The 25,234-nt window shown below is 47.6% G+C and overlaps 1 protein-coding gene across 3 annotated transcripts in view; it reads left to right on the forward strand.

Annotated features, from left to right (window-relative positions):
- The first annotated feature begins 4,492 nt into the window (after window positions 1–4,492).
- The window catches only part of PKNOX2 (PBX/knotted 1 homeobox 2), a 109,730-nt gene continuing 88,988 nt past the window's right edge, over window positions 4,493–25,234 (forward strand). For 2 of the 3 annotated variants that reach the window (XM_071449628.1, XM_071449626.1), the window contains exon 1: window positions 4,493–4,601. The gene's annotated coding sequence lies outside the window, so the exon portion shown is untranslated. The remainder of the gene's footprint in view (window positions 4,602–25,234) is intronic. The other variant, XM_071449629.1, reaches the window with a different exon arrangement.

The following is a 25,234-nucleotide window of genomic DNA, read 5'->3' on the forward strand; positions in this document are numbered from 1 at the left end:
CCATTTATCCACCACTTGCCCTCTGGAAGGACCCCAAAATGCTTTCCTGGCTCAAGAAACCACCACCAACCCCCACTCAGCCAGTGTGGGGAGGGGAGAAATCCCATTTTTTAGATCTTTTCCCACTCAATCCCAGCTGCTTGGTGGATTTTTTCCCCCATCGATGGGGAAAAATCCTTTGTTTTGGCTTCAGCTTTCTCTTTTATCAATCCATCAATCTCTCACAAGAAATAAACTTAATCTTATTTAATCTTGCATAGGAAAACCTCTGGGAATATAGAGCCATGCTGGCACTGATCACTGATTCTTAATATATCCTCCTTGTCCCTATGGATTATTGATAAACCCCTTAATTATATTCTCCCATCTATTTATCTATTAGTTCTTGTGAAATTACCTGCTTGTTTGTGTGTCTGAGATCATTTAAAATGCACAAAAATAACATTGTTGTCTTGGTGTTGTAAATCTTATTATTCCCAGGAAAATCATGTGCACAGGTAAAAGGAGGAGTTGTCCTGTGAGTGAAGTACCAAAAATGGAGGGAAAATCAAGTTATACAGAAATCTTCCATGAACTAAACAGTTAAAATTTGGGGAATCTTTTAATTTCATCCCAGTTTTGGCACAAGCATTGTTGGGTTTGGACAGGCAACTGTCTGTGTGGATGGTCCCTCTGTGGCTTTTAAGGCTACTTTGCTTGATGCTGAATTTTCTTCTCACTCCTTGAAACTTATTGCTGGAGAGGGTTTGGAAAGGTGTAGGAAAATATTCATGTCCTTGAATATCTCCTAAAAATCCCAAATTTTAATGAGTGATTTCCTTTGCCCATCATGGCCAGATCCAAGTGTGGTGCCTGAGCCAGAGGGATGAAGGGCAGGTGGGTACCACTGGGACAGTTTGGAGAAACACCCTGCCTAAAAATATCCTAAATTGCCTTTAGGGATTTCTTTGCAGCATCTTTTAACTCCTGAGGGGTTGGACACCCTCCCTGTAATTTGGGGGGGACATTGGACCCCTCCAACCTGCTCCAATTTCCTTCAGGCTGAGCCAAGGGCTTAAGCCAGGCTCAGCCTCAAGGAAATGTCCCAAAACCCTGCCTTGTTTTGAACATCCATTTTTGAATAATTTACTCAGTTTTTTGCTCTTTTGCATCTTGCAGAGAATCCCATCACAGTTTTTCTTAGAGAAATCCGACACGAGCAATAATACAATCCTGGAAAGAGAATTGAATTATTTATGGAGGAGCAGTGAAATGATGGAGACTAAACCTCTATATTTTATGTAATTTGTTTTCTCCTGAAGCCTGTTATGTAAAAATGTAAATATTGCTGGTTATGTGTGTCGCTGCTCTTGCCAAATGTTTAATATTTTATCAAACCTGCTCCCAGTACTCGTCTCTTTTGGAAAGGACCCGTCCATGTCCTCTGGAATAAGTTCCAGTGAGTTTGTGGCAATTATATATTTACAACACTGACTTCACACAAGCAAAAAAAATCTCCCTGAGGTGCCCATGCTCCAGCCTGGGGCATGGAAATGGCACAACCCCCAGAATTTGGGGGAATTTTTAGTGGAGGGGTTTAATTTCAGGGAGGTTTTCCAGCAATCTGGATTGGGATAAGGATGGGGAAAGGTGTCTCAAGGAGGTTTTCCTGGTTTTGGGGTCTGGACATCCCTTCCAGCTGCAGCCCAGGGTGGAAGAAGTCAGCAGGTACCCAAACTCTTCTCAGTGGGGATGCAGCCAGGCACCCCTGGTCCTGGAGATCTGGAGGCTCAGGGTTTGTGGGATGAGACCTGACAAAAAAAAAAAATCACTCAGTAATGACCTGTTGCAGCAGAAAAATGCCTTTTTTTTTCCTTTTTTTTTTTTTCCCTCCTGGGGAAAAGAACTATGAGATCGAGTGTGAGAGAATTTTAATTTATCACCAAAAAAATTCCAGCAAGCTCCCACGGCTGGGTGATGAAGTGGCCAATCCAAATGGGAAATGTATTTTTTTAACCAGGCATAATAATTGATGATAATTAACCTCTGGAAAAAACTCTCCAGGGAAGAAGCAGCTTTTTGCCTTTGTGAAGGAAAAATCTGGGCCTGGATACTTTCCCTGGAGTTTAAAAGTGAAATTCCAAAACCAGTGGAGGAATTGCTTTGGCAATTGGGCAGCAGATTGGGGAAGATAAATGAGGGATGTCCAAGGAGTGAATGTGGGATATTCAAGGATAAAAAGTGGGATATTCAAGGATAAAAAGTGGGATATTCAAGGATCAGATGTGGGAAATTCAAGGATCAGATGTGGGAAATTCAAGGATCAAATGTGGGAAATTCAAGGATCAGATGTGGGACATTCAAGGATCAAATGTGGGACATTCAAGGACCAAATGTGGGATGTTCAAGGATCAGATGTGGGATATTCAAGGACCAAAAATGGGATGTTCAAGGATCAGATGTGGGGTCCTTGAGGAATGAACTTGGGATGCTTGAGGAATGAATGTGAGGAGCTTGTTGCTGCTGGCTTCAGAAGAAATATCCCTGCACCAAGAGAACCCTAAAATGTTGAGCTCTTGGATATTTTTGGCAGTGATGTAGCTTAAAATACGCCCCACATGTGCCTGCTCTTTTACATCCCTGTTTTCCAAGATGAGACATGAGGAAGATGAGATGCCAAGTGTGGATGATCCAGGGGTCCTTTGATATCACAGTGATGGCTTTTCCATCTGCCTCCCCTCCTCTCTTCCTTTCCACTTCTCCAGCCTCTGCAAAACCCAAAATATTTTCTGTCTGGCATCCCCAGCTGGTTGAAACAACCGGCGACAGCTTTATGGCTCCTCATCTTTGCTCGCTTCTGTGGAATAGTAATAAGGGAGGGGAAAAACGTCCTGCTGGCTGATTTACAAGGCAAGAAATTCCTATAAATCATTCCAACATCTCCCAAGGACTGGGGGGATGCTCTGAGTTCCTGCTGGTTTTCTCAGTGATGCAATGCAGTGGTTTTTTTTTATTTCTTTTTGGAGGGGAGTGGGTGAGATTCATCCCAACCAGCCACTGCATCTCTCTGTGATTTTATTGATGGATTCCAAGGGGGAGCCATCTATTTTCCCTTGCTCTTCATTGGCCAACCCAAAGGACATCAGTGTGTTTTAGAGCCTGCTCCCAAGCAGGAAGTACAAACAGTAGAGCAAATATTTTCTGGATGGACTTATTTTTGGGATAAACTAGAAGGAGGGATTTAGGAATGCTGATTTTTTTTCAAGAGGTCATTTGTTCTGGAAAACTGTAGAAAAAAATCAAATTGTTGTGGGTTCCTGGCCTTAAATTTAATTTGTTTGTTCACCTTTCCCCTTGCATCTCTGACCCCATGGCCATCCCTTACACACCATTTAGTGCCCCTGGCTGGCATCCCTCTGTAACTCTTTGGAGCCAGTTTTAACTGATTCCTTATCCTATTAACCTATTCCAAAAGAATTCTGGGGCTCTTTTGAGTGACTCTGACCCCCACCCAATATCTTTAGGAAATGGGCAGAAATTCAGCACTTCTCATTAAATCTGTTCTTGATGGGATTTTTCATTAGGGAAGGATATGGAAAATTGGGAGAAAAAAAACTATGGCCAGACTGATCCAGAAAAATCTGTCCCTGTAGCTTTTGCAATAAAATGTGGGAAAATTTGGCTGTAGGACCCAGTGCTCCCAATGACTGGGATTCCAGGGAAATCTCATCTTCAGGTCTTTGGGAGAGAGAAGGACTGCTGATGTCTCATTCAGACCAAAATTTGGGTTGAGGATGCTCAGATAGGAGCCCCCTCAAATTAACAGTAATTAACAGATATTTCCAAAATAAGAGTGTTTTGCCTGGGGGATAACCCAGGAGGGGTTTGGGGGGGGATTTCACTGGGTACCTTGTCAAGGTGGATGGACAGGTTTGGTGACCCCCATGGGGGGATTGATGGAGGGGGGACTCCGGGGTGGGAGTCGGGGTCACCAAGGCCACCCAGGCTGGCTCTGAATCTGGGATGGCAAAAGCATTCGGGGGGAGGGGGGCTCGGAAATATGGAGGGGAGAAGGTGCTGCTGGAGGTGAAATATGTGTTGGGGGGGTCATTATGTGTTGGGGGTCAATATGTGTTGGGGGTCAATATGTGTTAGGGGCACTATGTGTTAGGGGGTATAAAATGTGTTTGGGCAATATGTGGGGGGGTGCGGGGCAGTATATTTGGGAGATAAACCGGGGGAGGGGTGCTGCTGGGGAGGCGGGTGTGCTGGGGGGGCTCGGGCTGAGGGCAGCAGGGGCAGGCTTGGCCGGGGTAGGGTCCGAGCGCTGTCCCGGGCACACCCGGGGGGTTCGGGGGTCCGGGGGTGGGGGGGGCGGCTCCGTTTGGGGCGGGGGTCGCAGCAGCGCCGGCCAGCAGGGGGCGCTAAGGGCAGCGCCGAGGGGGCGTGGCCAAGCGCTGGGGCGGGTTCGTAGGGGGCGTGGCTCGGCGTGGGGGGCGTGTCGCTGCGGGCGGTGGGCGGGGCCTGTCGGCGGCGGCGCGGCGGGGCCGGGCGGGCGGGCGGGCGGCGAGCGGCGGCCGCGCTGTCAGGCCGGTGTCGGTGTGATGAAGATTGGCGGGCAGGTAGGGCTGTCACTCACGGCGGGGCCGCCGCGCGGGGGCGGGCGGAGCCGCGGAGCCCGGCGGACAAAGCGGCGCGGGCGGCGGGGCACGTGCGGCGGCTGCGACGGGGACACCCCCCAGCCCCCATCCCCTCCGGTGTGGGAAGTAACTTGCCGTTCCCGCCGCCTTCCCGGCCGTGCGGGGCCGGGGCAGCGCGGCTGTCCGTGCCCGGTGTCCGGTTCCCCCTGCGGGCTGCCCACCGGCCGGCCGTGCCGCTGCGGTTCTCCGCCGTGCCCCCCTCGGCCGGGCGCGGTGCTTCTGGGGGCACGCAGCGATCGGAGCGGGCTGCACCCCCTGCTCCCCATCCCCCGGCCGGCTGCGGCCATCCGGGGGTGTCCGGTGGCTGCGGGTCGCGCACCCCCAGCCCGAAGGTTGCAGCCCCCCCATACTAGTTGCAGCCGCCGCTCGCAGAGCCCGGGAGGCTGGCGGGGCTTTTGGGGGGCCGTACCCCACGGCCACGGCCGGCTGCAGCCTCCTCCCGCCTGCCGTGCTTGTAACGGGGCTGCGACCCCCGGCCGGCTGCAGACCCCCCTCCCCTTCCCTCCCCTCCCAGCGCCCCCCCGGGATCGCACCCCCCGTGCTCGCTGCCGTGAGCGGGGCCGGCCGCGGAGCCCCGAGCGTCGGGAGCGCTCCTGGCGGGGCTGCCCCGGCCCTCGGGCCGCTCGCTGAGCCCTCCCCGGGGGCTGCAGCCCCCCGGCCCCTTGCGAACCTCATCCCCTCAGCCCTCTCCCGGGGGTGCCAGCCCCCCTCAGCTGGTCACGACCCCCGGAGAGGGCTGGAGCCCCCCAGCTGGCCACGGCTCCCCCTCAGAGGGCTGGAGCCCCCTCAGCTGACCGTGGCTCCCCCTCAGAGGGCTGGAGCCCCCTCAGCTGGCCATGGCTCCCCCTCAGAGGGCTGGAGCCTCCTCAGCTGGCCATGGTTCCCCCGGGAGGGCTGGAGCCCCCTCAGCTGGCCACGGCCCCCGGGAGGGCCGGAGCCCCCGGCCCGGGGCGTTCGGAGCCCGGGAAGTTCCCCCCGATCCGGGTGCCTGGGGGGCTGCAGCGGGCGGTGCTGGGGCCGTTTCGTTTATCTGCAGGGTCCCGGCCGTGCAAAGCACCCGGGGAGCTCGGGGTGCCCCCCGGGGCAGCCGCTGGGCCGGGGGACAGCGGTGCCACCCCGCAGGGCCTCATGCGGGCTCGCCGCCAGTGCCCGAGCGTGGCCCTGGCAGCAATGCCGCATCCCGCCGGCTCTCCCGGGACAAACCCCCCGTGCCCCCCGAGATCCCCCGGGTGCCGCCTTCTCCCGGCGCGCCCCATTTCCCCCAGGGCACCCCCTTCCCCCTGCAGCGCTCCACGGGACCCCTTGGCAGCTCCCCCCATCCCACGGAGTTGGATGAATACTCCAGGAATCCCTTTTAGTGGCTCTGCAGCAATGCAGGGAGGGCTTCTTCATCATCATCATCATAATAATAATTATTATTATTATTTGAAATTTATCCTGCAATTTTTTTGTTGCATTTCCGTCTGCGGGAGGGTGGCTCCGCCGGTGGCATTGTGCGACTCGGGGAAGTTTTGCCGAGCCTTTGGGGTGTCCCTCCACTTCATCCCAGCCCTCGCCAGGTGTCCAAGCTCAACTTGGGCTCGGGCTCTTTGTTTGGGCTCTTCCCGGTTTTTCTCGCTCCCAAGGATCTTTTTTCCCACTATCTCGCCGCCCACCGGGTAACGGGAAACCCTAAACCCGGCAGGATATTTTCAAACTCCCAGCCGGGGAGATTAGATGGAGGAAAGGGGGGGGATGGATTATTTTTGGCCGGGATGCGGGACAGCTGTCTGCCGGGGAGAAGCAGAAAATAGAAGAGGAAATGGCTTAATTTGGCTTTTTTCGACTTATTTTGCTTTTAAATCCTGGAAGGTTTTGGGGTTGGAGTGGGGAAAAGCAGAGTGTGGCTCAGAGGACCTGGATTTGATGAAACTTTTGGACATCCTGCCTCCAAAACTGCTGACTCGGTGTGGCTGGCATCATCCCCTTGTGGAAAAGTGGGTGCTCCCTGAAAAAAAAACAAACCCCAAAACCTTTGGGGTCTGATGTTTGGGGGGCTCTTTCCAGCCTCATGTGGGTGGGGAGAGGGGTTTGGATGAATCAGTTGGATTTTGGGCGATTTGGGTGAAAAAGCAGCGCCTTGTTTTGATTTTAAGTCATATGGAGCAGGCGGATGATGGGATCAGGATTCCCCCTTATTTTTTTTCCCCCTCCTCCCTCCTATTTTATTTAACTCCCTGCACTGAGATTCTTTCGTTAGGAGCAAAAGTTAATTGCTTGAGGCTAATTACAGGAGAGGTTAATAGGGGAGCTGGCAGTGTCAGGAAGAGAAGGAGATGCTCTGTTCCTTAGCATCCCAAAATTGGGCTTTTTAAGGCATTTTGCAGCCCTTGGCCCCCAAAGCCAGCCCATCAACCCCTTCACTTGAACCTGAGATCTTGATAATATTAGATATGTATTTATAAATAACATTAAACACTCCTTGATATCATGGGGTGAGGGAAAAAACAGGGAGAAAAGTGATGCTGAGCTTCCCCACTGAGCTTGCAGGAACATATTCCATTTTCCCTCCATCGTTTTTGGGAGGGGGAAATAAAGGAAATATTATTTTTTATGGAAATCTCCCTTTAAAATTGCCTTTTTAAAAAAGTTACACCTTTTTTAAGGGAAATCTTTTTTTTTTTTTAGGGAGAAGTGTTTATTTTTTTTTTTAAGGAAGTCACCTTTTTTAAGGAAATCTCATATTTTTTCCTTAAGTTTTTTTTTTTTTTAAAGGAAATCTCCTCTTTTGGATTAAATGCATGAAGTTGTATTGGGAGAAGAGTGTTTTACCCCTCTGGCACATCAGGAATAACTCTTTTTCCAACTCAAGGATAAAACAAGAGCCTCATGGGGCAGCTTTGGATTTTGGGTGATTTTGCCTTTTCCATGGAACTTCTGAATTCCTTCTTGTCTTTTTTCCCAAGTTGATGGACAGCACCCATAAATCTCTGAGTGATAACAGGGTTTGTTTGTCCTCCCACAAAACTGAAGCATTGATTTGGTCCTGCTGGGAAGTGATCCTTCATCCATCCATCCATCCTCATCCTCAGGGGTGCAGGGCAGCCCCTCTGGGTGCCATCTGCATCCTGCTTGGGTTTGTGGGATGGATTCTTGGGATATTTCCTGAAGATATGGAGAAAATGGCCCTGGGCTGCTGGGACACCCCAGTTTGGCAGAATTGATTTTGCTGGGAGCTGCTGGGGCGTGAAGGAATCGGTGAAATGAGGAGAGGGGATGGGGTGGGAGGGGGGCAAGGGGCACAGCCCAGGCCTGCTAAAGGGCAGAAAAGGGAAAAAATAGGGCTAGAGTCAGGAGGAAACTCTGGCCACAGTTAGGGATAAACTAAGGGAGATCTGGCATCTGCAGCCCTGGGCATCCAGCAGCAGAATCATCTTTGGTTTAGGCTGGTGCATCCCAGCACCCCGTCCCCACTGACTGCCATCCTCACTGCACTGCAGCAAGGGGAGATCTGGCTGTTTGGGGAAATCTGGCTGTTTGGGGAAATCTGGCTTTTTGGGGAAATCTGGCTGTTTGGGGAAATCTGGCTGTTTGGGGAAATCTGGCTGTTTGGGGAAATCTGACTGTTTGGGGAAATCTGGCTGTTTGGGGGAAATCTGGCTGTTTGGGGAAATCTGACTGTTAGGGGAAATCTGGCTGTTTGGGGGAAATCTGGCTGTTTGGGGAAATCTGACTGTTTGGGGAAATCTGGCTGTTTGGGGGAAATCTGGCTGTTTGGGGAAATCTGGCTGTTTGGGGGAAATCTGGCTGTTTGGGGAAATCTGGCTTTTTGGGGAAATCTGGCTGTTTGGGGGAAATCTGACTGTTTGGGGAAATCTGGCTGTTTGGGGAAATCTGGCTTTTTGGGGAAATCTGTCGTTTTGTGGAAATCTGGCTGTTTGGGGAAATCTGGCGTTTTGGGGAAATCTGGCTGTTTGGGGAAATCTGACGTTTTGTGGAAATCTGGCTGTTTGGGGAAATCTGGCTGTTTGGGGAAATCTGGCTGTTTGGGGGAAATCTGGCTGTTTGGGGAAATGTGGCTTTTTGTGGAAATCTGGCTGTTTGGGGAAATGTGGCTTTTTGTGGAAATCTGGCTGTTTGGGGAAATCTGGCTGTTTGGGGGAAATCTGGCTGTTTGGGGGAAATCTGGCTGTTTGGGGAAATCTGACTGTTTGGGGAAATCTGGCTGTTTGGGGAAATCTGGCTGTTTGGGGAAATCTGACTGTTTGGGGAAATCTGACGTTTTGGGGAAATCTGGCTGTTTGGGGGAAATCTGACGTTTTGGGGAAATCTGACTGTTTGGGGAAATCTGACGTTTTGGGGAAATCTGGCTGTTTGGGGGAAATCTGGCTGTTTGGGGGAAATCTGACTGTTTGGGGAAATCTGACGTTTTGTGGAAATCTGGCTGTTTGGGGAAATCTGGCGTTTTGGGGAAATCTGGCGTTTTGGGGAAATCTGACGTTTTGTGGAAATCTGGCTGTTTGGGGAAATCTGACTGTTTGGGGAAATCTGGCTGTTTGGGGAAATCTGGCTGTTTGGGGAAATCTGACGTTTTGGGGGAAATCTGACGTTTTGGGGAAATCTGGCTGTTTGGGGAAATCTGGCTGTTTGGGGAAATCTGGCTGTTTGGGGAAATCTGGCTGTTTGGGGAAATCTGGCTTTTTGGGGAAATCTGGCTGTTTGGGGAAATCTGGCTGTTTGGGGAAATCTGGCTGTTTGGGGAAATCTGGCTGTTTGGGGAAATCTGACTGTTTGGGAAATCTGGCTTTTTGGGGAAATCTGACTGGGGAAATCTGGCTGTTTGAGGAAATCTGGCTGTTTGGGGAAATCTGACTGTTTGGGGAAATCTGGCTTTTTGGGGAAATCTGGCTGTTTGGGGAAATCTGACTGTTTGGGGAAATCTGACGTTTTGGGGAAATCTGACTGTTTGGGAAATCTGGCTGTTTGGGGAAATCTGGCTGTTTGGGGAAATCTGGCTGTTAGGGGAAATCTGGCTGTTAGGGGAAATCTGGCTGTTTGGGGAAATCTGGCTTTTGGGGGAAATCTGACGTTTTGGGGAAATCTGGCTGTTTGGGGAAATCTGGCTGTTTGGGGAAATCTGGCTGTTTGGGGAAATCTGGCTGTTTGGGGAAATCTGGCTTTTGGGGGAAATCTGACGTTTTGGGGAAATCTGGCTGTTTGTGGAAATCTGGCTGTTTGTGGAAATCTGGCTGTTTGGGGAAATCTGGCTTTTTGGGGAAATCTGGCTGTTTGGGGAAATCTGGCTGTTGGGGAAATCTGGCTGTTTGTGGAAATCTGGCTGTTTGGGGAAATCTGGCTGTTAGGGGAAATCTGGCTTTTTGGGGGAAATCTGACTTTTTGGGGAAATCTGACTGTTTGGGGAAATCTGGCTGTTTGGGGAAATCTGGCTGTTTGGGGAAATCTGGCTGTTTGGGGAAATCTGGCTTTTGGGGGAAATCTGGCTGTTTGGGGAAAATCTGGCTGTTTGGGGAAAATCTGGCGTTTTGGGGAAATCTGGCTGTTAGGGGAAATCTGGCTTTTTGGGGGAAATCTGGCTTTTTGGGGGAAATCTGGCTTTTGGGGGAAATCTGACTGTTTGGGGGAAATCTGGCTGTTTGGGGAAATGTGGCTTTTTGTGGAAATCTGGCTGTTTGGGGAAATCTGACTGTTTGGGGGAAATCTGGCTGTTTGGGGAAATCTGGCTGTTTGGGGGAAATCTGGCTGTTTGGGGAAATCTGGCTTTTGGGGGAAATCTGACGTTTTGGGGAAATCTGGCTTTTTGGGGGAAATCTGGCTGTTTGGGGGAAATCTGGCTGTTTGGGGGAAATCTGGCTTTTTGGGGAAATCTGGCTTTTTGGGGAAATCTTTCTGGGGTGGTGCTGGGATAATTTACTGGATGCACACAATTCCCAGTTCCATTTAACATCCCATGCACTGTCGAATACTTGATTCCCAAATAATTTTTGCCACCACCAAAGAGGGTGGTACCAAATGCCCTCTAATTAGCCCCCAAATAAATCAATTCCCAGCGTCATTAGTCAGATCATTAAGACGCCGGCTCCAAATAAGAATCCAGAAGGATGGGAATTAATCCTCAATTAAATTTAAACTCGGGTTTATCTCTGCCTCCAGCCCTGAAAGGACTGGGGGGTGCTGCAGGTGATGCCCATGGGCAAAGCCCTGTCCTGGAGGGATGGAGCCCTGGCCCCAGGGGTGAGGCGGCCTTTGCCCAGCTGTGCTTTGCAGCTGTAGAAACAAGAAGGGATTTTGGCCTCAGTGCTCCCCAACTGCTTGGTTCTATCCTGTTTTTTTGGCTTTTCCTCTTCCAAAGAGGAGCACAAACCCTGGGTAGTCCCAGCTCAGGTTATTTGGTGTTTATTAAACAGTTGGGTTGCAAAAGACCTTCAAGACCATTGGGTGCAGCTGTGAGATCTGCCACTAAACCACTTCCCAAAGCACCATGGCCACAAGTTTTAAGAATTAGTTACTTATTATTTTATTTTAATTTAATTTTAATTCCATCCTATTTAGTATTTTTTGTTTGTTTTCTTTTTATTATTTCCTCTTATTTGATTTTTTGGTTTCTGTTCTTTTTATTTTACATTAACTGGTTTAGTTAATAAGCACCTGGTGAGCTCAGGGTGCTTATTATTGTTTTCATTTATTGTTGTATTATTTTATTATTGTTTATTATTGTTTATTATTGTTTTATTATTGTTTATTATTGTTTATTATTGCTCAGTTTTTGTTATTGTTTTATTAATTTTTTTAAACTTTTATTTCATTTTTTCTGCTTTATCACTATTTGATTTTTCTTTTATCTTGCCTTTCATTTTCCAGGCCATGCTTCCCTCACCTTTTCAGCATTCTGCGCCACCTGTCCCATCCCTCCCTTACAAAGCAAAAACCCAAATATCCACATAGCCTCACCAAAAAGCCCTAAACCCTCAGGTTCAGCTTTGCAGCACTGCTGATGCTCCCCAAAAATCAGATTATTTTGGTGCAGGTGGAGGAGACAGAGAGTGAAACCCAACTTGTGTCGAGGGAAAAAAATTCCCCAGTGCTGTTCAATGCGGAGCTTTTGGCTTTACAAGGTGTTACAGAAACTATGAAAAATGTTATTACTGAACCCAGAGCTCTTGGCCAGGCCTGGCTGTGCTGGCTGCCTGGAGCCCTGCCAGGAATCTCTGAAAGCCAATTAAAAATAATCCCAATTTTGGCCCAGCCTTGGGAAGCTTCTATTTTATTTCCTCCCCATTTTGTGGTTGTTTGAAGATGAGTTTGGGAGTTTGAGGGAATCCTGGGAGGGAGCAGGAGCAGCCTCAGCCTCCCCAGGACCCTTCAGCCCTGGCTCACAGCTTCAACCCCTTGGAAATTTTTTTCCAAAAGCTGATTTTGTTTTCCTTTTTCCCATTTTCCCCTCCTTTCCCCCCTTCCTCTCCCTCTTTTCTTCTTTTTCCCCCCCTTTTCCATCTTTTCTCCTTTATTTTTTTACTATTTTCCTTTGTCTTCTTTTTTCCCATCTTTTATTTTTTCCCCTTTCCCCTTGTTCAGTAGTTCCTTTTTTGTTTTCTCCTATATTTTCTTTCTTTTTTCCCTTCTTTTAAAATATTTTCCTTTTTCTTGTTTTATTTTTCTTGTTTCCTTTTTCCTTGTTTTATTTTTCCCTTGATTGTCCTTATTTTCCTTCTTTACCTTTTAAAAGTCTTTAAAATCTTTTCTCTTCCCCTTTTTGCTTTGTTTTCCTTTCCTTTTTTTTTCCACTAAATTAAATGATTATAAATTAAATGATAATTAAATATTCCACTAAAAAAAGTGGAATATTTAATGTTTTTTCCCTTTCCCCTCTCTATTTCTCACTCCTATTTTTTTTTCCTTTTCTGCCCTTTTAAATTTTCTTTTATGGCTTTTCCTCTTCCCCTTTTCCTTTTTTTTTTAACTTCTATTTTTTCCTTTACTATTTTGCCTTTTTCCCCTCTTTGTTCCCCCTTTTTCCCCCATCATTTTTGCAGCTTAGCTCTGTCCAAGCAACAAACCCAACATTTTCCATCCCAGACTCTCTGCTACCCCCTCAACGCCACACACTCTGCCACCAGCAAGGCAAAACTTGGCCAAATAATGAATAAAAATCCCAATATTGAATTGTAGCAGTTCCCTTTCCATGCCCAGATCATCAATGTGTTATTCCCAGGATTTTTTGGTGAATCCTCTCCCAGCTCCATCACTCCCAGGTACATGGAGGGCACTTGCTGCCTTTATAAAACCCTTTAAATGTGGTTTTTAAAAAACCTCCAAGGCAGGTTTGGAGAGCAGCAGTCGCCAGTCCTGGATCCCTGGGTGAACCCCGGGTGCATGTGAAGCACTTCAGACATTTCTGATGTCCTGAGCAAGGCACTTCAAAGGGAATTTATTGCTCCAAGCTGCTGATTCTGCAGCTCAGTGCTGCCTGTGGCTGAGCTGGGAGCCTGCAAGGAGATTTTGGTGCTACCCCAGAAAAAAAATCATTCCCTGCTTGGTTTTCCTCTTTTCCTGCTTGATTTTCCTCCTTTCCTCTGTTTGATTTTCCTCCTTTCCCCTGCTTGATTTTCCTCTTTCCCCTGCTTGATTTTCCTCCTTTTCTGTGTTTGATTTTGTTTGATTTTCCTCCTTTCCCCTGTTTGATTTTCCTCCTTTCCCCTGCTTGATTTTCCACCTTTTCCATGTTTGATTTTGTTTGATTTTCCTCTCTCCCCTGCTTGATTTTCCTCCTTTCCCTGCTTGATTTTCCTCCTTTCCCCTGCTTGATTTTGTTTGATTTTCCTCCTTTCCCTGCTTGATTTTCCACCTTTCCCCTGTTTGATTTTCCACCTTTCCCCTGTTTGATTTTCCACCTTTCCCCTGTTTGATTTTCCACCTTTTCCATGTTTGATTTTGTTTGATTTTCCTCTTTTCCCTGCTTGATTTTCCTCCTTTTCCCTGCTTGATTTTGTTTGATTTTCCTCCTTTCCCCTGCTTGATTTTCCTCCTTTTCCCTCCTTGATTTTGTTTGATTTTCCTCCTTTTCTGTGTTTGATTTTGTTTGATTTTCCTCCTTTCCCCTGCTTGATTTTCCTCTTTTCCCTGCTTGATTTTCCTCCTTTCCCTGTTTGATTTTCCACCTTTCCCCTGTTTGATTTTCCTCCTTTCCCCTGCTTGATTTTGTTTGATTTTCCTCCTTTTCCCTGCTTGATTTTCCTCCTTTTTCCTGCTTGATTTTCCTCCTTTCCCCTGCTGATTTTCCTCCTTTTCCCTGCTTGATTTTCCTCTTTTTCCCTGCTTGATTTTCCTCTTTTCCTGCTTGATTTCCCACCTTTCCCTGCTTGATTTTCCTCCTTTCCCTGGTTGATTTTCCTCCTTTCCTCTGTTTGATTTTCCACCTTTTCCATGTTTGATTTTGTTTGATTTTCCTCTTTCCCCTGCTTGATTTTCCTCCTTTTCCCTGCTTGATTTTGTTTGATTTTCCTCCTTTTCCCTGCTTGATTTTCCTCCTTTTCCCTCCTTGATTTTGTTTGATTTTCCTCCTTTTCTGTGTTTGATTTTGTTTGATTTTCCTCCTTTCCCCTGCTTGATTTTCCTCTTTTCCCTGCTTGATTTTGTTTGATTTTCCTCCTTTCCCCTGTTTGATTTTCCACCTTTCCCCTGCTTGATTTTCCTCCTTTCCCCTGCTTGATTTTGTTTGATTTTCCTCCTTTTCCCTGCTTGATTTTCCTCCTTTTCCCTGCTTGATTTTCCTCCTTTTCCCTGCTTGATTTTCCTCTTTTTCCCTGCTTGATTTTCCTCCTTTCCCTGCTTGGTTTTCCTCTTTTCCTGCTTGACTTTCCTCTTTTCCTGCTTGATTTTCCTCCTTTTCCTGCTTAATTTTCCTCTTTTCCTTGCTTGATTTTCCTCCTTTCCCCTGCTTGATTTTGTTTGATTTTCCTCCTTTTCCCTGCTTGATTTTCCTCCTTTTCTGTGTTTGATTTTCCTCTTTCCCCTGTTTGATTTTCCTCCTTTCCCCTGCTTGATTTTGTTTGATTTTCCTGCTTTCCCCTGCTTGATTTTCCTCCTTTTCTGTGTTTGATTTTCCTCCTTTCCCCTGCTTGATTTTCCTCCTTTCCCCTGCTTGATTTTGCTTGATTTTCCTCTTTTTCCCTGCTTGATTTTCCTCTTTTTCCCTGCTTGATTTTCCTCCTTTCCCCTGCTTGATTTTCCTCTTTCTCCTGCTTGATTTTCCTCCTTTTCCCTCCTTGATTTTGTTTGATTTTCCTCCTTTCCCCTGCTTGATTTTCCTCCTTTCCCCTGCTTGATTTTCCTCCTTTCCCCTGCTTGATTTTCCTCCTTTTCCCTGCTTGATTTTCCTCTTTCCCCCCCTATTTCCTATTTTCCCCCTATTTCCACAATCTTCTGCTGCCTCTGTCCAAAGGGAGGCTCCTGGTGAGTGAGGCTGATGAGCTGAGCCCTCTCCAGGTCTTGTATTTTATTATCCCCTTCATCAGCTCATAATAAAGAATTAGAAATAATTATAAGTAATTATAAATAATTATAAATAATTGGCTCAGGCTTGGTGGGTGGAGGTCTCCCCTCCAGACCATCCTGCATCCCCTCCCTGACCTTGCTCTGACTCACCCAATTTAAATAAAATTATTCAAAAAAAACCCCCCAAAATCTGAATTCTGAGGAGCTGAACTTTGCTGGAGGAGTCACCAAAAAAAAGAAATAAAAAAGAAATAAATTCTTCTTATTTTTGATCTCAATCCCAAGAAAATCCCATTTCTATAAAATGCCTGCAAAGGTCTTTTAATGCATTTATGGGCAGAAATTGCTTTCTTTATATCTTGCTGCCAGATCCAAGGTCTCATAAGTCCTGCAATTAATTAATTGCTTTAAAACAAAATATAATGAACTGGGGCACTTTGTCAGTGGGATGGTAAAGAATAAACTTAACCATCATAAAAAATGAAATAAAAATAAATAAAATAAAAAACAAATAGTAATATACACTCAATAACCAATAAATAGTAAATAATTCAAGATAATAATATGATTTAAATACTCAATGCTATCATTGAGGGTTGTTTTCCTGTAAGGTGATGCTGATGGGATTTTTAGATTTCAATTTTGTTTTAGATCCCTGTCCAACTTCAGGGCTGCTGGTGCCAGTTTTAGGAGTGCCAGGGCCATGTTCAAAGATGCAGTTTTAGGGATGCCCCTTCAGTTTTAGGAGCGATGGTGCAGCTTCAGGGGGGCTCACCTGCCTTTGGTGATGCTGATCTCATTTTCATCATGCTGCTACAATTTGGGGGATTCTGCTGCAATCTTAGGGTGCAGGGTCAGTTTTAGGGCTGCTGCTGAAATTTTAGGGATTCTGCTGCAGTTTCAGGGCTGCTGGTGCATTTTGGGGGATGCTGGTGTGAGTTTAGTGATGCTGGTCTAACTTTAGGGGTACTGATGCAGTTTTGGGGCTGCTGGTGCAGTTTTAGGGCTGCTGCTGCAGTTTTAGGGCTGCTGGTGCATTTTTAGGGCTGCTGGTGCAGTTTTGGGGATTCTGGTGCAGTTTTGGGGATTCTGGTGCAGTTTTGGGGATGCTGGTGCAGTTTCAGGGATTCTGCTGCAGTTTTAGGGATGCTGGTGCATTTTGGGGATGCTGGTGTGAGTTTAGTGATGCTGGTCTAACTTCAGGGGTACTGATGCAATTTTAGGGCTGCTGCTGCAGTTTCAGGGCTGCTGGTGCATTTTTGGGGATGCTGGTGCAATTTTAGGGATGCTGGTGCAGTTTTAGGGATGCTGGTCCAACTTTAGGGGTACTGATGCATTTTTAGGGATTCTGGTGCAATTTTAGGGCTTCTGGTGCATTTTCAGGGCTTCTGGTGCATTTTCAGGGATGCTGGTGTGAGTTTAGTGATGCTGGTCCAACTTTAGGGGTATTGATGCATTTTTGGGGATACTGGTGCATTTTTATGAATATTGGTGTATTTTTGGGGCTGCTGGTGCATTTTTAGGGCTGCTGCTGCAGTTTTAGGGCTGCTGGTGCATTTTTAGGGATTCTGCTGCAGTTTCAGGGATGCTGGTGCAATTTTTAGTGATGCTGCTGCATTTTTAGGGCTGCTGGTGCAGTTTTGGGGCTGCTGGTGCAGTTTTAGGGATGCTGGTGCAGTTTTAGGAATGCTGGTGTGAGTTTAGTGATGCTGGTCTAACTTTAGGGGTGCTGTTGCAATTTTAGGGCTGCTGGTGCATTTTTAGGGATTCTGGTGCAGTTTTAGGGATTCTGGTGCAGTTTCAGGGATGCTGGTGCATTTTTAGGGCTGCTGGTGCATTTTTGGAGATGCTGGTGCAGTTTTAGGGATTCTGCTGCAGTTTTAGGGCTGCTGTTGCAATTTTAGGGCTGCTGGTGCAGTTTTGGGGCTGCTGGTGCAGTTTCAGGGCTGCTGCTGCAGTTTTAGGGCTGCCCATCCACTTTTAGTGCCTCTCATCTGATTTCAGCAATGCTGCTATGATTTTGTGGGTGCTTATCCCAATTTGAGGCTGCCTGTGCAATGCCAGGGCTCTGAAGCATTTTTAGCACCGTTTGTCCCTTTCCTCCAGCTCCTGGCTGTGCCTCCCCCAGCCCAGAGCCCCCCTGGGTTTATTCCCCATTCCCTCCATTTCCCCCCATCCAAACCTGACCCCTTTCAACCCCACTGTCTCAACCATCACTTTTTATCAAGGTTTTTTTCACTCTTTGGAAGCATTTGAGTGTTTTCTCCTCATACCAGGAGCCACCTCTTGCTGTTGGGGGAGCTTCTCCTTCTTTTCAACACCACCTTGGCCACCTTAATCCCACCCTGTACCATCCTCACTCATTCCTCCTTGCCTAAACAACCTCCAAAAGGGCTTTTTTTTATTTCCCTCTTCTTTCCCTTTTAAATTTAACACCCCAAACAGTGGAGCTGAAGGTCCTGGTGAGAATATTTATGCTAAAACCACGAAATAAAGCGATTTAGTGGCATCTTTAATAGCTGAGTGCCTGGCAAGTGGCCAAGGTTATCTCAAGGTAGGCACATCAGGGGGGTTATTTTCCCTACAATTATTTCTCCAGGATTTGGCTCAACAGGAGAAAAGCCAGAGAAGTGAATTCCCAGTGCTGTGATCCCTGCAGGAATCCCTGGGGGCGTTTTCCCCCTGATTTCATCGTGCTTGGAGAGGGGCTCAGGGCAGCAGGGCTGGGATGGACGGGGAAGGGCTCAAGGATTGGCAGTGCCTGAATTGGGGTTCAATTCTTCTGGTGAAATGGGGCAAATTCTGGGAAATCTGGGAAATGTGTAAACCTGGTGTAAATTCTGGGAAATCTGGTGTAATTCTGGTAGATCTGGTGTAAAATCTGGTAAATGTGGTGTAAATCTGGTGTAAATTCTGGGAAACCTGGTGTAAATTCTGGGAAATCTGGTATATCTGGTGTAAATTCTGGTATATCTGGTGTAATTCTGGTAAATCCAGTGTAATTCTGATAAATCTGGTGTAAATCTGGTGTAAAATCTGGTAAATCTGGTGTAAATCTGGTGTAAATTCTGGTAAATCTGGTGTAAATCTGGTGTAATTCGGGTAAATCTGGTGTAATTTGGGTAAGTATGGTGTAAGTCTGGTGTAAATTCTGGTAAATGTGGTATAAATCTGGTGTAATTCTGGTAAATCTGGTGTAAATTCGGGTAAATCTGGTGTAAATCTGGTGTAATTCAGGTAAATATGGTGCAAATTTGGGTAAATCTGGTGTAATTTGGGTAAATATGGTGTAAATTCTGGTAAACCTGGTGTAAATCTGGTATAAATTCTGATGTCGTTTGGGTAAATCTGGTGTAAATTTGGTGTAAATTCTGGTAAATCTGGTGTAAATCTGGTGTAAATTCTGGTGTAATTTGGGTAAGTATGGTGTAAATTCTGGTAAATCTGGTGTAAATCTGGTGTAAATTCTGATGTAGTTTAGGTAAATCTGGTGTAAATTCTGGTAAACCTGGTGTAAATCTGGTGTAAATCTGGTGTAAATTCTGGTAAATCTGGTGTAAATCTGGTGTAGTTTGGGTAAATCTGGTGTAAATCTGGTGTAATTTGGGTAAATCTGGTGTCATTTGGGTAAGTATGGTGTAAATTCTGGTAAATCTGGTGTAAATCTGGTGTAAATTCTGGTAAATGTGGTGTAAATCTGGTGTAAATTCTGATGTAATTTGGGTAAACCTGGTGTAGTTTGGGTAAATCTGGTGTAATTTGGGTAAGTATGGTGTAAATTCTGGTAAACCTGGTGTAAATCTGGTGTAATTTGGGTAAATCTGGTGTAAATCTGGTGTTATTTGGGTAAACCTGGTGTAAATCTGGTGTAAATCTGGTGTAGTTTGGGTAAATCTGGTATAAATCTGGTGTAAATCTAGTGTAGTTTGGGTACATCTGGTGTAAAGTTGGTGTAAATCTGGGAGGTGATGGGCTCAGTCCCCAGTGCACGGTGGGATTTCATTCCCTTAGCACCACTGCCAATCCCAGCCGTGCCCCACACCCAGCCCTGCCCTGGGGCTGCTCCCCCTCAGTCCTGGGGCTGCTCCCCCTGTCCCACCCTGGGGCTGCTCCCCTCTCCTGTCCTGGGGCTGCTCCCCCTGTCCCACCCTGGGGCTGCTCCCCCTGTCCCACCCTGGGGCTGCTCCCCCTCAGTCCTGGGGCTGCTCCCCTGTGCTGCCCTGGGGCTGCTCCCCCTCAGTCCTGGGGCTGCTCCCCTGTGCTGCCCTGGGGCTGCTCCCCCTCAGTCCTGGGGCTGCTCCCCTGTGCTGCCCTGGGGCTGCTCCCCCTGTCCCACCCTGGGGCTGCTCCCCCTGTGCTGGGGCTGCTCCCCCTCTCCTGCCCTGGGGCTGCTCCCCCTGTGCTGGGGCTGTTCCCCTGTGCTGTTCTGGGGCTGCTCCCCCTGTTCTGGGGCTGTTCCCCTGTGCTGTTCTGGGGCTGCTCCCCCTGTGCTGGGGCTGCTCCCCCTCTCCTGCCCTGGGGCTGCTCCCCCTGCCCTGGGGCTGCTCCCCCTGTCCCACCCTGGGGCTGCTCCCCCTGTCCCACCCTGGGGCTGCTCCCCCTGTCCCACCCTGGGGCTGCTCCCCTCTCCTGTCCTGGGGCTGCTCCCCCTGTGCTGCCCTGGGGCTGCTCCCCCTGTGCTGGGGCTGCTCCCCCAGTCCTGGAGCTGCTCCCCCTGCCCTGGGGCTGCTCCCCAGTCCTGCCCTGGCTGCTGTGGGCTGGGGTCTCCCTGCAGCCCTCCCTGACCCAGCAGACAGAATCCCCCCTTTGTTTCCTGCTGGTTCTGGAGGCTGGAGCTCTCAACGAGCCCCTCTTGGTGCTGATTTCAGGAATGCCTGGGGCTGAGGGCAGTGGGGATGAGCCACAGTGGCTGGAAATTCCTGCTGGGGCTGTGGGGGCTGTCAGCCCAGCAGAACTCAGCCAGCATCAAATTCATTCCAATTAATGCACTCCGAGTGAAACCCATTGATTGATTGATTGATTGATACTCCAAAAGTCAAAGGTTGATTGGGATCTAATAGCAAATGATCAATGGATCAATTTGGAAGAGCAAGTCAGGAGTTGGTTTGCTCCTAATAAAAATTTATTGGCTGATTTGGGGTGGAAAATTGTGGGTTGATTGATTTATAGTGGGCAATTTGTTGATTGATTCATAATAGAAAGTAGTGGGTTGATTAATAGGAGAAAAATCTGGATTGATTTATACTAGGAAATTATTGATGGATTTATAATAGAAATACATAGAAAGTCAAGGACTTTATAATAGAAAGTAAAGGATCAGGTTGTAACAGAAAATTATTGATTTATAATAAAAATAGTGGTTGATTTATAATAGAAAATTATCAATCAATTGATTGATAAGAGGGAATTATTACACAGGAAAGCAATGGGAGTGCTGGGCAGTTTTGGGGGAGGAAAATCTTGTCCCCCCATGGCAGAGTGCAGCTGGTGATCAACTGTTCATGCATTCCTGAGGGAAAAGAACTTTTCTGATGGAAAAAAGGGATGGTGCTGCAGTTTTGGGGATGCTGGTGCAGTTTTAGGGCTGCTGGTGCAGTTTTGGGGATGCTGGTGCAGTTTTAGGGCTGCTGGTGCAGTTTTAGGGATTCTGGTGCAGTTTCAGGGATGCTGCTGCAGTTTTAGGGATTCTGCTGCAGTTTTAGGGATTCTGCTGCAGTTTTGGGGCTGCTGGTGCAGTTCTAGGGCTGCCTATCCAGTTTTAGGGATGCTGCTGCAGTTTTAGGGATGCTGCTGCAGTTTTAGGGATTCTGCTGCAGTTTTAGGGATTCCAATGCAGTTTTAGGGATTCTGCTGCAGTTTTAGGGATTCCAATGCAGTTTCAGGGATTCTGCTGCAGTTTTAGGGATTCTGCTGCAATTTTAGGGCTGCCGGTGCAGTTTTAGGGCTGCTGGTGCAGTTTTAGGGCTGCTGGTGCAGTTTTAGGGATTCTGCTGCAGTTTCAGGGATGCTGCTGCAGTTTCAGGGATTCTGCTGCAGTTTTAGGGCTGCTGGTGCAGTTTTAGGGATGCTGGTGCAGTTTTAGGGCTGCTGGTGCAGTTTTAGGGATTCTGCTGCAGTTTTAGGGCTGCCTATCCAGTTTCAGGGATGCTGGTGCAGTTTCAGGGATGCTGGTGCAGTTTCGGGGCTGCCTATCCAGTTTCAGGGATGCTGCTGCAGTTTTAGGGATTCTGCTGCAGTTTTAGGGATTCTGCTGCAGTTTCAGGGATTCTGCTGCAGTTTTAGGGCTGCCCATCCACTTTTAGTGCCTCTCATCTGCTTTTAGCAATGCTGCTACCATTTTGTGGGTGCTTATCCAAAGGAAAAGAACTTTTCTGATGCAAAGTGAACATCCCAGTGCTGATTTCCAGGGTGAAAAATCCCACGTGGGTGCTTGTGCACAGCCCCTGCTGCTCCTCCTGCCAAGCTGGGTCCATCAGCTTGGGGGATTTTCAGTTTCTTGGAAAATTCCTTGTCCCTGTGCTGGTTTTTTTTGCTTACAACCTGAATTTCAAACTTTACATTTCATTTGCAAGCGAGGAAGGGGAATAACACAGAATAAAGCTGCAGCAATGGAGGCTGAAAGAAATTTGAAACTTGCTGCTGAGTTCTAGCTGCCAAAAGTGATGTTAATCTTCCACAGGAGATGGAGATGATTTTTCCAGCTGATAAATGATAGTTTTCAATGAAGAGATTGGGATATGTTAATGAACTTTTATTAGGTACTATAGTATATATATATATATATATATATAATATATTATATATTATATTTATATTTATTTATATTTATATTTATATATATTTATTTATATATACAATATATACAATATATAATAGTATAATATGTACTATATATTTTATGTTATATATATTATATAAAATGTATTTTATATATTTTATATATAATATATATTTAATATATATTATTTAAAATGTATTTTATATATATTTTATATATAACTATATATATTTTATATATATAATATAAAATGTATTTTATATATTTATATATAATATAAAATGTATTTTATATATATTTTATATATAAATATATATGCATTTTATATATATAATATATAGAATGTATATAACATTAATAATAAATACAATCAATACAATTAATAGAAACATGTCCAATATAAAGTCTTTTTAATGTACAATAAAATTAGGCAGTGAATAGAAACATGTCTAATATAGAAACATGTCTAATAGAAACATGTCTAATATAAAGTTCTTTTAATGTACAATAAAATTAAGCAGTGAAATGGCTGTAAGAATGGGGATAATCCTAAATCTGAGATTTTTAGCCCCAAACAGCAAAAATCCTCATTCAACTCATTGCACAGTAGGGGAAGAAGTCAGTGAATAACAAATTTCTCCCAAATTATTTTGCTATTTTGGCACGTGGAGCCTCACATTTTTCTGCTGCTCTGGGTAGGGAGCCCTGAGCCTGTCACTGGCAGGGACCAAGTGCAGAGTTCTTATTTATTTATTTTTAATGTCCACGGGAAAACTCCCCAAATGCAACATAAAATCCACCAAATCCCTCTGTGATCCCCAGCTCTGCATCTCAGCTGCATCTTCGTGTCCACTGTACCATTAATGAACAAGATTCCCAAATATCTGCTGAAATCCAAAGTGCTTTTTGCCCCTGCTGTGTATTTGAAATGAAATAAGGCAAATCCTTCACACCAATTTGGGTGCCTGCTATCCCATTTACCATTTCTGTTTCCATTCCCTTTAAGACGGGGTGTAGTCCCCGTTTATTTTAGGGATGCTGGGTCCGTGTCACATGAAACTGCGGGGAATCGTTGGTGAAATGATATCCCCGAGCCCAAAATAGCTGCCCGCAACCCCCCGGTGGATCCTGCAACCTGAGCCCGGCAGCCTCGGGGCACCAGCGCCTCCCTCGGTGCCGTCCCGCCTTTATTTACACCAGCTCGCTCCTCCCTTTGCTGCCAGGCCAGCGAAACAGCTCGTGCCTGGTTTGGTTTTCCACGTGCACAGCTTGAATCCTTGTGGGGAAAGTCTGGGAATTGAGCAAATCTGTATTGGGTGCCTGATCTGCTCCCTGTGTGTAGGGAGCTGGAGCATCCCTGCTCCAGCCTGGGATGATTCCTGGTCCCTGTATCCTTGCTCACTGTGTGCACAGGGAGATGGAGCATCCCTGAGCATCCCTGCTCCAGCCTGGGATGATCCTGTATCCTTCCTCACAGGGAGCTGGAGCATCCCTGAGCATCCCTGCTCCAGCCTGGGATGATCCCTGTATCCTTGCTTGGTGCCCAAGCACAGGGAGCTGGAGCATCCCTGAGCATCCCTGCTCCAGCCAGGATGATCCCTGATCCCTGTATCCCTGCTCACTGGGTGCACAGGGAGATGGAGCATCCCTGAGCATCCCTGCTCCAGCCTGGGATGATTCCTGGTCCCTGTATCCTTGCTCACTGTGTGCACAGGGAGATGGAGCATCCCTGAGCATCCCTGCTCCAGCCAGGATGATCCCTGATCCCTGTATCCTTGCTCACTGTGTGCACAGGGACATGGAGCATCCCTGAGCATCCCTGCTCCAGCCTGGGATGATTCCTGATCCCTGTATATTTGTTCACAGAGAGCTGCAGCATCCTTGCTCCAGCCCAGGATGATCCCTGTGTCCTTGCTTGGTGCCCAAGCACAGGGAGCTGGAGCATCCCTGCTCCATCCTGGGATAATCCTGTATCCTTCCTCACAGGGAGCTGAAGCATCCCTGGTCCAGCCCAGGACAGTCCCTGTATCCTTGTTCACAGGGAGCTGGGGTGTCCCTGAGCATCCCTGGGGTATCCCTGGGGTATCCCTGAGCATCCCTGCTCCAGCCTGGGATGATCCCTGATCCCTGTATCTTTTCTCACAGGGAGCTGGAGCATCCCTGGTCCAGTCTGGGATGATCCTGTATCCTTGTTCACTGTGTGCACAGGGGGCTGGAGCATCCCTGAGCATCCTTGGTTCAGCCCAGGATGATCCCTGCATCCCTACCCACAGGGAGCTGGAGCATCCCTGCTCCAGCCTGGGATAATCCTGTATCCTTCCTCACAGGGAGCTGGGGTATCCCTGAGCATCCCTGCTCCAGCCCAGGATGATCCCTGCATCCCTGCCCACAGGGAGCTGGAGCATCCCTGGTCCAGCTGTGGGTGATGCTTGTACTCATTGTATCCCTGAGCATCCCTGGTCCAGCCAGGATGATCCTGTATCATCTCACAGGAGCTGGAACATCCCTCAGCATCCCTGCTCCAGCCAGGATGATCCCTGTATCCTTGCTCACTGTGTGCCAGGGAGCTGGAGCATCCCTGCACCAGCCTGAGATGAGCTTTGTATCCTTGTTCACAGGGAGCTGGAGCATCCCTGCACCAGCCTGAGATGAGCTTTGTATCCTTCCTCACAGGGAGCTGGAGCATCCCTGCTCCAGTCTGGGATGATCTCTGATCCCTGTATCCCTGCTCCAGTCTGGGATGATCTCTGATCCCTGTATCCTTTCTTACAGGGGTTTGGAGCATCCCTGCTCCAACCTGAGATGAGCTTTGTATCCTTGTTCACAGAGGTCTGGAGCATCCCTGCTCCAGTCTGGGATGATCTCTGATCCCTGTATCCCTGCTCCAGTCTGGGATGATCTCTGATCCCTGTATCCCTGCTCCAGCCTGGGATGATCTCTGATCCCTGTATCCCTGCTCCAGTCTGGGATGATCTCTGATCCCTGTATCCCTGCTCCAGCCTGGGATGATCTCTGATCCCTGTATCCTTTCTCAGAGGGGTTTGGAGCATCCCTGCTCCAGCCCAGGTTGATCCTGTATCCCTGCTCACAAGGGTTTGGAGCATCCCTGCTCCAGTCTGGGATGATCCCTGTATCCCTGTATCCCTGCTCCAGTCTGGGATGATCTCTGGTCCCTGTATCCCTGCTCACAGGGGTTTGGAGCATCCCTGCTCCAGCCCAGGTTGATCCTGTATCCCTGTATCCTTTCTCACAGGGGTTTGGAGCATCCCTGCTCCAGCCCAGGTCG

This window comes from Agelaius tricolor, unplaced genomic scaffold, assembly GCF_023055355.1.
Source record: "Agelaius tricolor isolate 1412-34295 unplaced genomic scaffold, bAgeTri1.0.p SCAF_29, whole genome shotgun sequence".
Taxonomy (NCBI): Eukaryota; Metazoa; Chordata; class Aves; order Passeriformes; family Icteridae; genus Agelaius; species Agelaius tricolor.